The sequence below is a fragment of the Triturus cristatus genome, chromosome 8 (genome assembly GCF_964204655.1).
Source record: "Triturus cristatus chromosome 8, aTriCri1.1, whole genome shotgun sequence".
NCBI lineage: Eukaryota > Metazoa > Chordata > Amphibia > Caudata > Salamandridae > Triturus > Triturus cristatus.
Genome location: NC_140591.1, coordinates 595,834,885 through 595,849,708, shown reverse-complemented (window position 1 = coordinate 595,849,708; position 14,824 = coordinate 595,834,885). Strand labels below are relative to the sequence as shown.

At 45.3% G+C, this 14,824-nt stretch overlaps 1 long non-coding RNA gene across 1 annotated transcript in view; it reads left to right on the top strand.

Moving 5' to 3' along the window:
• LOC146802452 (uncharacterized) overlaps window positions 1-14,824 on the top strand; it is a 78,159-nt gene that overhangs the window by 29,570 nt on the left and 33,765 nt on the right. The window contains exon 2 of the long non-coding RNA XR_014967394.1: window positions 481-646. This is a non-coding gene — a long non-coding RNA (uncharacterized LOC146802452). The remainder of the gene's footprint in view (window positions 1-480; window positions 647-14,824) is intronic.

Genomic DNA, 14,824 nt, shown 5'->3' with positions numbered 1-14,824 from the left:
GTTTCCCCCCTGCTTGCCCCATACTTGCTACCCCTAGACTATCCTATATTTGCGCACCCTGCATTAGTTTTGTTAAAGTTCACATTGTTAGGAATTATACTATAGGCTCCCCCTCAGATATTCTTAACTAGTGAGCCTAGTTCCTCTCAATATTGCAGACACGCAGCAGCCAGTAGATAAAACACCGAGGTGCACACCCTGAATACGCTATCTAGCAAGATCTGCTTAACTGACTGACAATGTAACAAATTTGTTTATAATGTCGGCAGACCTCAATATTGATGCAGCTTATGATTAATAATTACTGTGATAAGACATACACTTATTCATCTTATGTCTGGAGATCAGGCGACATATATGTAACTATGGATGTGACTGCCTAACCATTGTCAATGATAAATGCCAAAAACAATATGTTTAAAAAAAACTGTGGAAGCGACTGTGTCTTCTTTTAACTTAACCATCCCTTTATGTGAACAGCCCAGAATCAGAAATGCCAGCCTTTGCCTCTCCAGCAGAACACTGCAAAGCCAAACTCCAAAGCGATGGTGCGGCCTTCCATGTTATTAGCAGTGGGTGCCAGGAGTATATTACAGGGAAATGATTCATGAATACTGCAGGAGACACATCCAGAGCAAGATATAGGGTAAGTCAAATATGAATCCCCATTGTTCCTGGAAGTGTGTGTGTGTGTATGCGTGCTTGTGTGTGTGTGCATTTGTGCGTGTGTGTGAGACGGTGTGCGCAAAAGTACACACACACCTATGTGGATGACTGAATGTGTCTGTAAGTGTGCATTTGAGTGTATGTGCGTGTTTGTGAAGGAGTCCCACTCATGCTGTGTTCAAGTGACCCACTTAAGATGACCCCAAAGCCACTGGATAGCTGTGGCTCTCCATATGGGGGGATGCTAGTGTAATGCTGGGATTGCATACTGGTAAAATGAAAATATGATGTATGTGGACCTCTATGGCAGAACCTTGTCATGTCTGACAGGGGGAAAAGCGTTTACAACGCTGTTCTTACCCCGCAGGTAGGTAACGCAGTTGTTACAACGACCGCGTTGTTACCAAGCGTGCCTTTACAACGCAAGTCGTTTCTATGACTTGCGCTAGGTGGTGTGCAACAACAGGGAATGTGTTGGATTTTAAATCCAACACATTCCTTGCTGTTGAGCTAACTGGAGTAGGAATAGTAATTTATACTATTCCTAAGTTCAGCACGCCATCAAGTGCAAGTCGTAGAAATGACTTGCGTCGTAAAGGCACGCGTGGTAACAACACGGTCGTTGTAATGACCGTGTTGTTACCTACCGCGATGTAATATGTGGCGTTGCAACGTTACATATTCGTCTGACAGGGGTACAAATGAGGGAATGACAAGCTGATGTTTTTTTAATCAGTTAACTTTATCATTAAAAAGTGCATTAGGAAATATTCTTGCAAGCACTCAAATTATTCCTGCATACTTGTACCTCCGTTCCACTACCAGAGATTGAAAGTCTTTTCATTCTCTCTACTGATGCCTATCATCTAACATTCTGGAATTTTGAAAATCTAAAATCTCCTTTTCCCAATGTCTCTCTAATTAAGTGTATTGATTTACATCTTATGTCAATTGTTTCAGCCCCACAAAACTATCAGGTTAGCAATCATTGTCTTACAACATCTCTCCAAGTAATTAGAAGATAAGGAATCTTAACAACTCCTAAGTCCCTATTTGTAAAACGCCATTTCCCAGTCCCAATGTTCTTATCAACTACAAAAAAAACTCCCAATAAGCATACTGATCACTTCCTATGAACTGCATCCTATCTTAATTGCTACAAAATGAACTCCCTCGGTTTGTTCTTTCTAAAAGAGAACGTCAAAAGCATTCAGAATGATTTCCAATAAAGCACGTCCTTACAAGTGACACTGAGCTGTCACAAATTGTCCGAGATATCCGGAACAAAAACAACAAAAGGAAAAAAAAAACGTTTCTTCAGCAGCCTTGACAAAGAGATAAATGCAGCCGAAAGTCAGATGTTCACCTTTGAGAAAAATCGTTGTCTCTTTCCGTCTCGTCTTATTATAGATAAAAGTACAAAATGGCACATTGACTACAGATAAAATACTCAACTGTCAGTAGATAAACGCATCTTAGATAACAGGTTAGAGGCACAAAAACAATTAATATTATCTTCCCTTCACCCTTATTCCTAAAAGAAAGAGCTTTGTGTAGCAGTAATTTCCATGTCACAATGCTGTATGATACTTGTGAATGTTTCTCCTTGGCTGAAACTCTACCACCGATTTACACACACTAAAGGTAAATCTCTGCATTATAAATATAGCTTTAGAGATACAACTTATATATATATAATCTACTGGCGGTCGCCAGTAGATAGTTATAGTTAGGACTGAGTTCCCGTAGGAAACCTGAAAATTCTATTTTGTATAACTTTGGCGCCGGTTGACTTATCTTCGTGAAATTTTCAAAACTAATTGGGCGCTCCGCTCAGCTCCTACCCTGAAAGTCTCGGGGTGATTCGTCAAGCGGGGGCTGAGAAAAAAGAGGGGTCCCAAAACAAGTTTTCCCCATGCATTTTCCCATAGGACCTTTAGTCGATGGAACAGCCCGAACGGCTGAACAGAATTACTTGAAATTTGGCAAAGAGGTAGTACTCAGGTCAGGCATGTGCCTTTTGTTTAAATGGTGTAAATCCGTTCAGTAGTTCCTGAGAAAATCAAAAGTAAAATCACATATATATCTGGGCGGAGCCTAACCACACATCTCATCATGAGATCTGATTGGCTGTCAGCACTTCATCCAAGAAGTGTTGGCAGCCATCTTGGGACCAATATACATGATAGCACCTCATTAAAAATCATTGCAGTTAATAGAAGGTTTTAAGACGTTAGTTACATTATAAATCATTTGTTGATGGTACCATACTCATTTTAGGAATTGTGGTGTGTTCTAAGGTGATTTTACCATGTGAAAGAGCCTTCTGCTGTGATATCATGAATCATGTTTGAGAGAAAACTATTTTCTCATGCTTTTCCCACAGAGGTTTGGAAGGTGGTCTATAAGCTAACTGAGAGCATATTTTCTGTAAATTCACATTATCTTTCTCAGTCATGTGAGAATGAAGTCTGACATTCTCAGTAAAACATGTACATCCAACAAGGGCAGAGACTGTCAGTTGATTCCTTTGTGTTCTACTGCAGCTTCCCAGAGTGTTCTAAAGAACAACTAGAGCGCTAACAGTCCTACTTATGAAAAACGTATGGCACACCTGAAGCCATCTTGGTTGGAATAAAGTGGTAATTCTTAAAACATTTAATTTAAAAAGGAACAAAATGAGGGGGTTCATTTTGCCATAGAAAGTATGATTAGTGCTGCAGAAAGAAAAATTAGGGCACATTTTGAGTGACTTCTCAAATCCTCTTCTATTTCATTAAAAAATTCTGACATGCAGACTGAAACATGCACTTTCAATACCAGCAGCAGACTTCCCTGGTGAGCAGTAGCTTTACTACAGTGATCTAATAAGCAACTAGAGTGCTAACATTCTGAATTTATGGCAAATTTGTGACACATCTGAATGCCTTCTTGATGGAATCAAAGTAAAAAACTGAAAGTATTTCCTACTGAGGAGACTGTAGTAAATGAGGAAATTGGGAAACATCATAACAAATAAGTCTCCCAAAATGGCCACCAGAGACAAAAGAGCCCAAATGTAGCCCAAATATCACACAGATGTAGCTAAAGTATAGCCCAATGACAGAATGTCCCAGAGTGTTCTAACGAACAACTAGAGCGCTAACAGTCTTACTTATGACAAAAGTATGGCACACCTGAAGCCATCTTGATTGGAATAAACTGGTAACACTTAAAACATTTAATTTAAAAAGGAACACAAGGAGGGGGTTCATTTTGCCATAGAAATTATGATTAGTGCTGAAGAAAGAAAAATTATTGCACATTTTGAGTGACTTCTCAAAACCCTCTTCTATATCATTAAAAAATTCTGATATGCAGACTGAAACATGCACTTTTAATACCAGCAGCAGACTTCCGTGGTGAGCAGTAGCTTTACTACAGTGATCTAATGAGCAACTAGAGTGCTAACATTCAGAATTTATGGCAAATGTGTGACACATCTGAATGCCTTCTTGATGGAACCAAAATAAAAAACTGAAAGTATTCCCACTGAGGAGACTGCAGTAAATGAGGAAATTAGGAAACTTCATAACAAATAAATCTCCCAAGATGGCCACCAGAGACAAAAGAGCCCAAATGTAGCCCAAATATCACCCAGATGTAGCCCAAGTATAGCCTAATGACAGAATGTCCCAGAGTGTTCTTAAGAACAACTAGAGCGCTTCCTGTCTTACTTATGACAAAAGTATGGCACACCTGAAGCCATCTTGATTGGAATAAACTGGTAACACTTAACACATTTAATTTAAAAAGGAACACAATGAGGGGGTTTATTATGCCATAGAAATTATGATTAGTGCTGAAGAAAGAAAAATTAGGGCACATTTTGAGTGACTTCTCAAATCCTCTTCTATTTCATTAAAAAATTCTGAAATGCAGACTGAAACATGCACTTTAAATACCAGCAGCAGACTTCCGTGGTGAGCAGTAGCTTTACTACAGTGATCTAATGAGGAACTAGAGTGCTAACATTCAGAATTTAAGGCAAATGTGTGACATATCTGAATACCTTCTTGATGGAATCAATGTAAAAAACTGAAAGCATTTCCTACTGAGGAGACTGCAGTAAATGAGGAAAATAGGAAACTTCATAACAAATAAATCTCCCAAGATGGCCACCAGACACAAAAGAGCCTAAATGCAGCACAAATATCACCTAGATGTAGCCCACATGTAGCCCAATGACAGAAGTGTGCAAAGCACTTATTTTTTGTGTATTTGCAGTTTTATATAGTGCAGACTTGTCAGGTATTGGAATGCTTTACATGAGCATTGGTTACATCACACAAGATCAAATTCATTTTGGTTGTAGACATGGGAAGATTAAGTGATTTGACCACAATCACAGAATGTTGAGCTGAAGCAGAAACTCCAACCTGGTTCCCCAGTTGCAAAGTCTGCAGCTCTGGAAGTAACACCACATCCTCTCGCCAAGGTGCAACATTTAATCAAGTGGTCAACTGGATAAAAAACATAAAGATTACAAATAATTGAAAAGTTCTTTGTCGCTATTGGAAAACTCAGAAAATATGTCCTCATTTTAGTTTTTTAGAGCACTAACCATAATTTTGATGCAAATAAGACCCTCTCATATATGTAATTTCTAAAGGAAATACTCTAGGTATTACAGTTTTGATTACATCAAGATGCCGTCAGGCGTTCCACACGTTTGTAATAAATATAGAATGTTAGCAATCTAGTTGTTCATTGGGATACTGTTGAGAGGCAGAGGCCAGGGGCACGGACTCTGAAAATTGAAGGCAGGGAGGAGAGTGCAGAGGCAACAATTTGACCACACTGGGCAGGCAGGAAGGGCAGTGGCAGCACAACAGACTATGGAGGGCAGTGGAAAGGGGGGCAGGGGCAACAAACCAACAATACAGGACTGCCAAGACAGGCTGTGGCAATATAATAGACCATTGTGGGCAGAAGGAAGAGGCAGTGGTAGTACAACCATACATGCCAACAGACCCGTTTCAGCCAGGAAACGTCCAATGTTTTTAAGCTCAAATGGGCTTTATTTGATCTGTCTTCTGTCTCCAATCTCCTTTTTCAATGTAACTCAAAGGAGAAAATCAATACCCCAGTTTTTTTTCAAAATCTCCCTCTTACCAAGTTCAAAATGTTCGCAAGTATGGTACATTGAATCATGGTAGGCAGGAGGAATTGGGGTAGGGATATGGACTCGGATAACAGAGGACAGGAGGGACATGGGGAGGTGCACCAAACTGACCCTACAGGGCACTCATCAGGGTTTGCAGCAGCACAATACACCACACAGCGCATGCGGGACGGGAGTGCAGCACAACAATCCATAGAAAGCAATAGGGAGGGGACAGGACCATTCACATGGACAACAGAGAACAGATGGGAAATAGGCAATGGTAGCTAGCCGACCATAATGGACAGACAGGATAGAAAGCTGCAGCATAACAGACCATAAAGGGCAGGAGGGACGGATCAGGGGCATTACAATGGAACAGACAAGCCAGGAGGGAGGGAATAGGGGGTCTGCACATGGAAACAGAGGGCGGGGGCAAGGTGGCAGGGCAGGAGCAGCAAGATGACCATGGAGGTCAGGCAGGATGGGCACTAGAAACAAGACACACCATGGAGAGCAACAATGAGTCTATTGTGGCATACACACAGACCATGGAGGGAAGGTGGGAGGGTCAGGGGCAGCTAGCTGACCACACAGGGAAGGTGGGAGGTGCCATGGCAGCACAGAAGACCATGCATGGCAAGGGGGAGGGTTAGTGGCAGCACAATGGCTATGATGGGCAAGAAGGAGGGTGCAGGGGCATGCACAAAGGACCATGGAGGATAGAACAGAGGGTCAGGACCTGGGCACAGACAAGAGAGTTCAGGGGAAGGGGCCTCACAACAAACCACGCGGGGCAGGCAGGAGGAGCAGTTGCAGCACAACAGATCAGGGAGGGCAGAAGGGTGTGGCAGTAAAATGGACCATTGAGGACAGGAGGAAGGGGATAGGGGCATGGCATGTGGACAGGCAGGGTGGAGGTGGCAGGGTCAGGTTACAGTCATCTGACAATGCTAGGCAGGTGGGAGGGGAGTGGCAGCTCAACAGAACACTCAGAGTAGATAGGAGTGGCAGGTCCATGGAACATAGTGGGCAAAAAAGATAGAGCAGGGGCATGCACAAAGACATCGGAGGGCAGGGGGAAGGAGAATAGGGGCAGCAAGCTAAGCACAGAGGCTAAGCAGGAGGTCAATAATGGGCCATAGAATTGGGCAATGGAGGACAGGAGGAGTGGACTGGTATATCATGCTAAATGGAGGGCAGTGGCAGCACATCAGACCATGCATGGCAGGAGGGAGGAGGCTAGTCCATGGATTCAGACCACAAAGGATAGGGAGGAGGTGGATGGGGCAGCAAGCTAACTGTTCAGAGAAGGTGGGTATTAGGAACTTTATTGTTTTTAAAATGTGTGTCTGCGCGAACTACTTAAAATATGAACAAGTATGCAGCATAATCTCACTTTTATTCAGGAAGAAGAGGACGTTTGTGACTGTGACTCCGGGCGCACTTGGCAGGAACACCCCCTGACCCTCCACCCCCATCGCAAAATGTAATGCCCGTGAAAAGGGTAGGTGGACACAGTGTTATATAGAACATAGTCCTGAGAGCACGATTGAAAATAAAAACTAGATGTAGTATATGGTATAAACTATGCACCAAAAAGTGTGATATAAGATGAACCAGGGCGTGAAATATAATATGCAATACATTGTGCGCAATGACAGATTCATTGGAGAGCGCGAGATAGCACAGGCACTAGCACGTGCTATGCGATATGCGCCTTGGAGTGTAATATGCACAGGGCAGTGTTGTGTAAAATAACTAGTCTCTAAAGTTGTAATATAAAATATGTGCTGGGGAGTGTACCGTTGCATATGCACTGTGACAAAGATATGGATCCCAGATTGTAATATGTATGGCATAGCGCTGTGCTTTATAACATAGGCATCGAGGAAGGCATGTTAGATGGGGCAATATAACCCGTGCGAAGGCAAGTGTGGCATGACATATTCACGGGGTGGTGTTACAGTGCACATGGGCTAATGAGTGTCATAGCATACGCACTAGCTGGTGGAATACAACACAGAGGTGTGAGGCAATCGGCGGGCACTGGTGGGTGTAACACAGCATTGGGCTCAGCTAGGAGCACGCTGTGACTCTCAAGTGAGGTTCGTCTCCTTTCCAGAGAGTAAAATAAAAAGTATTACACATCCGGCGGTGAATTGAATTGAATTGAATTGAATGGCGATTTATATTGCGCAGAGCAGTAACCCGCAGGTATCAAGGCGCCTAACAAAAAATGATCAGAAAATGATCAAAGAAGGAGACAGGAAACCTTACATGTATGCTTGCCGGAAGAGAAGGGTTTTTAGAGCAGAGCGGAAGTGCTGTAAAGACGGGAGAGATCTCAGGTCCAGGGGAAGGTGGATGTGTTTTTTATTAACCGTGAGGGGGGTTTCTTGCAGAGTTTGGTCGAATTTTTGTCTAATCCCCTTTGAATGGCTTGGTGTGCGTGTATATTAAATGTGCCCGTCAATAGCTACCCATGTTTGTATAAATAAATGACAAGGGTGTCTACTTGGAGAGTTCCCACCGGCGGGGGCACCGGGATTAGGCACGGTAGGGCGTCAGACACGTCAGAGCTTCACTAGCAGTGTAAATACATTCCATGTGGATTCATTCTATGCATAGTCGCCTTTTAATGAATATCACGCAAATCGTCATGGTGATAGGTACATACGGTTTGTCCAGCATGTCCTAGGTGTTTCTATAAATATATATATTTTTATAATATTAAAAAACAAAGGCCGGCCCCGGGGGATGGGGTCCCCGGAGCCATAAGTGGCCTGAGGAGGGGGGCAACGCAGCCCCCTCCTAAAGAATTTAAATAAAAAAAAGGCCATGACCCGGGGGTTGGGGTCCCCGGGGCCGATTAAGGCCTTGGGAGGGCGAAATTTATTTTTTTCAACAAAACAAATTAGGGTGCAGGCCCTCGGGGATGGGGTCCCCAGGGCCAGTAAATTAGAAAAAGAAGGTGGGCCACACAGCCCTCCTTCTTAAAAAAATAAAAAAATAAAAGACCGGCATCGTGCTGGAGGCCACACCCCCTCCTTGCAGCACTCTGCAAACGCGCCCCCTGGCCAGTTGTAAGTTGGGGAATTAATTCCCCTTCAATACTGAGGGTCCCTGAGGGCCATCTAGCCCAACAGGTATCTCCAGTGTGCGCCAGGGAGCTGCGTTGCAGACAGGTGTTCTGAGGCCACGCCCCTTTTTACACCTCTTTGCAACGCACCTCTGTGGCGCTTACTGGAGGTACCTAGTGGGCTAGTTTGACCCCAGGGACCCTTAGGATTCAAGGGGACCTAATCTCTCAACTTAGAACGGCCACAGGGCGCGTTTACACAGTGGTGAAGGTAGGGGACGGGGCCTGAGGTGACGTGTGCAAACGCGCCCTGTGGCGTGTTTTAAGTTGGGGAAATAATTCCCTTTCAATCCTGAGGGACCCTGGGGGCCAACTAGCCCACCAGGTGCTTCCAGTAAGTGCCACTGCTCTGCGTTGCAGAGAGGTGGTGCAGGCCGTGACCCTTTTTACACCTCTCTGCAATGGCGCTTACTGGACGTACCTAGTGGGCTATTTTGCCCCTAGGGATCCTCAGGATTCAAGGGGACTTAATCTCCCAACTTAAAAAACGGCAACAGGGCATGTTTATACAGTGGGGAAGGAAGGGGACGGGGCCTGAGGTGACGTGTGCAAACACACCCTATGGCGCGTTTTAAGTTGGGGAAATAATTCCCCTTCAATCCTGAGGGCCCCTGGGGGCTAACTAGCCCACCAGGTGCTTCCAGTAAGCGCCACTGAGCTGCGTTGCAGAGAGGTGGTCAAGGCCGTGCCACTTTTTACACCTCTCTGCAATGCAGCTCTGTGGCGCATACTGGAGGTACCTAGTGGGCTAGTTGGACCCTAGGGACCCTCAGGATTCAAATGAACTTAATCTCCCAACTAAAAACGGCCACAGGGCGTGTTTACACAGTGGTGAAGGGAGGGGACGGGTCCTGAGTTAACGTGTGCAAACAAGCCCTGTGGCGCGTTTTATGTTGGGGAAATAATTCCACTTCAAACCTGAGGGACCCTGGGGGCCAACTAGCCCACCAGGTGCTTCCAGTAAGCACCACTCCGCTGCGTTGCAGAGAGGTGGTCTAGGCCGTGCCCCTTTTTACATCTCTCTGCAACGCAGCTCTGTGGTGCTTACTGGAGGTACCTAGTGGTCTAGTTGGACCCTAGGGACCCTCAGGATTCAAGGGGACTTAATCTCCCACCTTAAAACGGCCACAGGGCGTGTTTACACAGTGGGGAAGTGAGGGGACGGGGCCTGAGGTGACGTGTGCAAACACACCCTGAGGTGCGTTTTGAGAGGTAGTTTTAATCCCCTGCCCTATTAGATACTAGGGGCTTACAGAGGAGGTCATGCTGATCACAGGGGGACCCCAACGCATAGTGTTCCCTAGTGTATGTAGGTGTTTTCACTGTATTCTGAGTGTCTTTTAACATAGCACTGGCTCTAGGACTGGTTAGTCAGACTCAGTTACCACCAGTATCCGTCTGAAAAAGTTGACGGTACAGGATGATTTTGCAACAAGGCTTCTTTCTGCATTTCTTTTTTTTCTTTCTGTGCGTTTTTTCTTCTTTCTTCACATGTCCTATCTCTGTAGGCATAGTTAGAAATTAGCATTTAAAAAACCTTTGAAATTCACTTTAAAAACCATAGGTTTCAGGCACGTCATAGTTAGGAATTAGCATTTAAAAAACCTTAGAAATTCACTGAAAAAACCATAGGTTTCAGGGGCGTTATAGTTAGCTGGACTTTTCACTCGTACAAAACCATTGAAATTTCCCCGTTATAGTTAGTTCAGCTAACTATAACTCGCGCGCCCGCAATGCACTGCTGATCACGTCACATATTACATCACTCATGACATGGTCAGTGACATCACTCATGACATCACTGATGACATCTCAAATGACATCACTAATAACATCACTCATGACATCATCCTTGTGATAGAGTGGCAGACCTCCTCTTCCCCTAATATAACCTTTGATACACACATTCAAAAATAGAAACTACAATGTTCAAAACAATGGACATACCAATACCAGTTACAACAACCTATTCAGTAATTCTAAGATCCACATACACATCCACTCATTCACCAACAGTCCTATACAGTCACTCATACATGTACTCACTCATCATATGTACTCACACACCTATACATCCTGTTACACAACGCCACTCATCCATAGAGTTACTCACACACATAGTCACTCATGCTAATAAGGAATCAAACATCCATTTACTTGCATATACAGTTATACACACACCACCACACTTACTTCTACAGAAACTTACACATACTTAGCCTTTTAAACAATCACTTATAGAAACACATACTTATTCATACAGGAACTCTTTCAATCTCTCACTCTCACATATACTCACTTATATACACCAATAGTCACATATACTAGTTTAAAACATATGTAGTTACTCATAAAGACACTATTGAGACAGTAATTCACTCACTAACACAAACATGCACACACTCATCCACCCATGCAGTCCTGCACACATGCTGTCTTCAACACATACAAACAGTGAGTCACTCATTCATGCACCTATGCACTACGTAATACCCCCCACCGAACCATACAGACACTCAGACACTCATAGTGATACTCAAAAAACCAACTAATAAACTATATAGACACTCATGTAGCTACTCACCAACCCATGCAGCCACTTATACACAAAGTGAGAGACTGATACAGATATTTACACATTTAAACATTACTCACTAAGCCATGTATTCACTTAATCAGTCAGTTATACAATCAATTTTTCAAAAACAAATCATCCATTTAGACACTTATATACCCATTTATTCTTCCATCGACCTTGAGATATCCATATATAAAACATGTATAATTTTCAGAAAAACACACATTCACTGGATGATTTCATCAGTGATGTCATCAGTGATGTCATTTGAGATGTCATCAGTGATGTCATGAGTGATGTCACTGACCATGTCATGAGTGATGTAATATGTGACGTCATCAGCAGTGCATTGCGGGCGCATGAGTTATAGTTAGCTGAACTAACTATAACGGGGGAATTTCAATGGTTTTGTACGAGTGAAAAGTCCAGCTAACTATAACGCCCCTGAAACCTATGGTTTTTTCAGTGAATATATGTATATATATATATATATTCTGCTCCAAGGTTGTCCACCTGTAAGTAGCACTCGACCAGCAGCTTGATTTATGTGTAGGTAGGGACGGGGATCCGCTTGTAGGAGCCGCTCCGTAGTGGATTTGCCTGACGCGTTTCAAAGCTCCATATGCTTCTCTTCAGAGGCTTTAACGGAAACGGTGTGCACAACCGCTAACCCACTTCGCCATTTAACATATGACACACCCACCAATGGGAGGCTCAAATGAGACTGTGCATTATGGGAAGTGTGGTGCGGAAAGCACATAATCAAGTCCTGTATGGACCCTGCAAGTGGGCCCGTCCTCGATCCTATATACGGCTGCTGTTCCACTTTCGTGGCCCCCAAGGTTTCCGGGGTGGTGCATACTCCGCGGCTGGACGGCCGCGTGTTATATTCTGCTCCAAGGTTGTCCACCTGTAAGTAGCACTCGACCAGCAGCTTGATTTATGTGTAGGTAGGGACGGGGATCCGCTTGTAGGAGCCGCTCCGTAGTGGATTTGCCTGACGCGTTTCGAAGCTCCATATGCTTCTCTTCAGAGGCTTTAACGGAAACGGTGTGCACAACCGCTAACCCACTTCGCCATTTAACATATGACACACCCACCAATGGGAGGCTCAAATGAGACTGTGCATTATGGGAAGTGTGGTGCGGAAAGCACATAATCAAGTCCTGTATGGACCCTGCAAGTGGGCCCGTCCTCGATCCTATGTACGGCTGCTGGTCGAGTGCTACTTACAGGTGGACATAAATGGCGAAGTGCGTTAGCGGTTGTGCACACCGTTTCCGTTAAAGCCTCTGAAGAGAAGCATATGGAGCTTCGAAACGCGTCAGGCAAATCCACTACTGAGCGGCTCCTGCGAGCGGATCCCCGTCCCTACCTACACATAAATCAAGCTGCTGGTTGAGTGCTACTTACAGGTGGACACCTTTGGAGCAGAATATAACACGCGTCCGTCCAGCCGCGGAGTATGCACCACCCCGGAAGTCTTGGGGGCCACGAAAGTGGAACAGCAGCCGTACATAGGATCGAGGACGGGCCCACTTGCAGGGTCCATCTAGGACTTGATTATGTGCTTTCGCACTACACTTCCCATAATGCACAGTCTCATTTGAGCCTCCCATTGGTGGGTGTGTCATATGTTAAATGGCGAAGTGGGTTAGCGGTTGTGCACACCGTTTCCGTTAAAGCCTCTGAAGAGAAGCATATGGAGCTTCGAAACGCGTCAGGCAAATCCACTACTGAGCGGCTCCTGCGAGCGGATCCCCGTCCCTACCTACACATAAATCAAGCTGCTGGTTGAGTGCTACTTACAGGTGGACACCTTTGGAGCAGAATATAACACGCGGCCGTCCAGCCGCGGAGTATGCACCACCCCGGAAGTCTTGGGGGCCACGAAAGTGGAACAGCAGCCGTACATAGGATCGAGGACGGGCCCACTTGCAGGGTCCATCTAGGACTTGATTATGTGCTTTCCGCACTACACTTCCCATAATGCACAGTCTCATTTGAGCCTCCCATTGGTGGGTGTGTCATATGTTAAATGGCGAAGTGGGTTAGCGGTTGTGCACACCGTTTCCGTTAAAGCCTCTGAAGAGAAGCATATGGAGCTTCGAAACGCGTCAGGCAAATCCACTACTGAGCGGCTCCTGCGAGCGGATCCCCGTCCCTACCTACACATAAATCAAGCTGCTGGTTGAGTGCTACTTACAGGTGGACACCTTTGGAGCAGAATATAACACGCGGCCGTCCAGCCGCGGAGTATGCACCACCCCGGAAGTCTTGGGGGCCACGAAAGTGGAACAGCAGCCGTACATAGGATCGAGGATGGGCCCACTTGCAGGGTCCATCTAGGACTTGATTATGTGCTTTCCGCACTACACTTCCCATAATGCACAGTCTCATTTGAGCCTCCCATTGGTGGGTGTGTCATATGTTAAATGGCGAAGTGGGTTAGCGGTTGTGCACACCGTTTCCGTTAAAGCCTCTGAAGAGAAGCATATGGAGCTTCGAAACGCGTCAGGCAAATCCACTACTGAGCGGCTCCTGCGAGCGGATCCCCGTCCCTACCTACACATAAATCAAGCTGCTGGTTGAGTGCTACTTACAGGTGGACACCTTTGGAGCAGAATATAACACGCGGCCGTCCAGCCGCGGAGTATGCACCACCCCGGAAGTCTTGGGGGCCACGAAAGTGGAACAGCAGCCGTACATAGGATCGAGGATGGGCCCACTTGCAGGGTCCATCTAGGACTTGATTATGTGCTTTCCGCACTACACTTCCCATAATGCACAGTCTCATTTGAGCCTCCCATTGGTGGGTGTGTCATATGTTAAATGGCGAAGTGGGTTAGCGGTTGTGCACACCGTTTCCGTTAAAGCCTCTGAAGAGAAGCATATGGAGCTTCGAAACGCGTCAGGCAAATCCACTACTGAGCGGCTCCTGCGAGCGGATCCCCGTCCCTACCTACACATAAATCAAGCTGCTGGTTGAGTGCTACTTACAGGTGGACACCTTTGGAGCAGAATATAACACGCGGCCGTCCAGCCGCGGAGTATGCACCACCCCGGAAGTCTTGGGGGCCACGAAAGTGGAACAGCAGCCGTACATAGGATCGAGGACGGGCCCACTTGCAGGGTCCATCTAGGACTTGATTATGTGCTTTCCGCACTACACTTCCCATAATGCACAGTCTCATTTGAGCCTCCCATTGGTGGGTGTGTCATATGTTAAATGGCGAAGTGGGTTAGCGGTTGTGCACACCGTTTCCGTTAAAGCCTCTGAAGAGAAGCATATGGA